This window comes from Capricornis sumatraensis, chromosome 8 (assembly GCF_032405125.1).
Source record: "Capricornis sumatraensis isolate serow.1 chromosome 8, serow.2, whole genome shotgun sequence".
NCBI classification, from domain to species: domain Eukaryota; kingdom Metazoa; phylum Chordata; class Mammalia; order Artiodactyla; family Bovidae; genus Capricornis; species Capricornis sumatraensis.
The window spans coordinates 63,456,779-63,459,310 of NC_091076.1; the positions used below are offsets into that span (position 1 = coordinate 63,456,779).

General features: G+C 55.0%; 1 non-coding gene across 1 annotated transcript; it reads right to left on the reverse strand.

Annotated features, from left to right (window-relative positions):
- Positions 1–1,304: 1,304 nt before the first annotated feature.
- TRNAG-CCC (transfer RNA glycine (anticodon CCC)) lies at positions 1,305–1,377 on the reverse strand. The gene has a single exon. It is a non-coding gene; the product is annotated as a tRNA-Gly (tRNA).
- Between the last annotated feature and the right edge of the window lie 1,155 nt (positions 1,378–2,532).

Sequence of the window (2,532 nt, forward strand, 5' to 3'; positions counted from 1 at the left end):
TCGGTGTAGTGGGATCTGACCTGCAGAGCCGTAGACGTGAAAGCAGTCAAGTGTGTAGCCCCCGCTGCAGGACCTGACCTGAAGGAGGGTCTGTCCTGGGGCGCATCCCTGAGGATGGGGTGGGGAAGGAGACAACATTAGTCATGGCTGGGTTAGGGCTTGGGATTTGAGGCCATAAATAAATAGTCTTGCCCTCTAAATGCCAAGTGGCTCAGATGGGCAGGACGAGAGCAGAGGTAGGCTGGTGGTTCCAGCTGAGTCTACACCCCTCCCATCTGCGAGTCCTCGCCTGAGACTCTTATCCTTGTTCGGCCTGTTTCCTCATCCCTGAAGTGGAACAGCAAACCATCTCTCACCTTCTGCATGTGACATGCTGCAGCTCCACACCCAAGCCCGTCTGGGAGGTTGGGAAAGGAGAGACTGGGTGAAAGGAGCTCACCTGGGCCTCCAGCCACCTGCAAACAGAACTGATTCCCAACCCTGGCTCTTGCTATGTGACCTTAGGGAAGCCCCATCTTTGGGCTTTATCATCAGTAGGTAGTAATGCCTGCCTTGTGGTGGCATGGAGAAAATGGAAAAAGATGCTGCCTGGTACTTGAAAGTGTCGAAAGTGTTAGTCGTTCAGTTTTGTCCAACTCTTTGGGATCCCATGGACTGGAGCCCACCGGGTTTCTCTGTCCATGGGATTCTCCAGGCAAGAATACTGGAGTGGGTTGCCATTCTCTTCTCCAGGGGATCGTCTAAGCCCAGGGATCGAACCCGGGTCTCCTGCATTGCAGGCAGATTCTTTACCCTCTGAGCCACAGGAAACAGCATGGTACTTGGCATCCAATAAAGGGCAAACTTGCTTGTCATAAGCTCCAGCCAAACTTTTCCAGGTGTCTAAGAAAACACTATGGAAAAACACAATGTTCACTACGGAAAATGGCTTCTCATTTCTAGAAATGGGGTGAGGGGAAAAGGAAGAAGACAGGAAGGAGGGAGAGGAAAGCATCGTTTGTTGTGAACTCACCAGGTGCCCCTGCAACACGGTGCTTTGACTCCCATCCCATGTGACGTCTAAAGCTGGTGACAATAAGGATGATCAATCCCACTGTACAGACAGGGAACTAAGGCTCAGGAGGCCAAGGAGCATCCTTGTTCAGTGCCACATGGCTAAGGAGTGCAGAGTCAGGTCTCCGTTTTCCTGTTCTTTTTTTCTTTCAAAAAAAAAAAAATTATTTGGCTGCGTTGGGTCCTAGTTGCAGCACACAGGATCTTTAGTTGGGGCATGTGACCTCTCAGTTGCAGCATGTGGGATCTAGTTCCCTGACCAGGGATGGAACCTGGGCCCCCTGCATTGGGAGTGAGGCGTCTTAGCCACTGGACCACCAGGGAAGTCCCTCTGTTTTCTTGTTTTCTTTGTGACTGTCTGTGTCCCTGAAACAAGCCTCTGATCTCCAGTGACTCTGCTAGCGGGAAAGCTTTGTAACTTACAGGGTCATCTGGGGGAGATCTCTGTGTGATGCCATCCAAGGATGGTTAAAGAAGGCGTCACAGCCCCCACAGCACATGAGTCAACGCTGACCCCTTGCCCTGACGGGAAATCTCTCACTGAGCCCATTTCACAGATGAAAGAACGAACGGATGCTCGGAGAGCCCGCGTGGGACCCAGTCGTCAAGGCACTGGAGCAGCTGAGACTCTGGTCTCTGGCAGAGTGCGAGGTGCATGCAGGGGCAGAGGGAGAGGGAGAGGGCAGGGGTGGGGGCAGCAGAGCAGTGTGGAGCCGGCCCCTTGGGCTGAGGAGCCCGTGTGTGTTTATGGGGTCCGAAAAAGAGGCTGAAGACGGGCACCTCTAGTGCCCTCAGCTGCCAGAAGCAGGCTGGCGTTTGTGCTTCGGTGCTGGCCATTGGATGTCCAGCTCTGGGTTGGCCGTCCATCAGCCTCCTGGCCCGGTGTGCCTACCTTCCCAGTAGGGACTGTCACTGAGCCCAGGGGTGACGGAACAGCTGAGGAGACCAAGGAGGGGATCTGGCAGCAGAAAGGGGATCCGGGGAGAGAGGTTATTGCCTGAAATCTCAGGCCTTTTAGCACTGCTCATCGCGGTGGGGGAGGTGTGAGGACCCCGCAGGCCTGGCAGGATGAAATGTTTATTTTCCCTAGGGGCTGAAGTCAGTGATGGAGGAAAGGAGTAGAGACGAGGCAGGAGGATTGGAAACTCACCAAGACACAGAGCCCGGGAGACAGAAGTAGGCAGAGAAGGAGTGAGACCAGGGAGAGCCAACAGCAGCCTGTTGGCTGCCCATCCTGGTCAAGCCAGGGCGGCAAAGCCTGCATCCTTGGAGCGGTGCCCAGGCTCCAGGGTCTCTGTTTCCATGGGGAAGAATCTGGACTCTTTTGCAAGGGGAGAAACACAGCTTCCCCTTTTGGGGGATGGAGGGGTTCAGGCAGGGCTTCTTCAGCCCTGGTCTCTCCTCTCCTCTCACCTGGATCCAGGCTCTGGCCCCCCCACCCCCCAACCCCTTCCACCCTCCAGCTCCTGACCTGGGAGA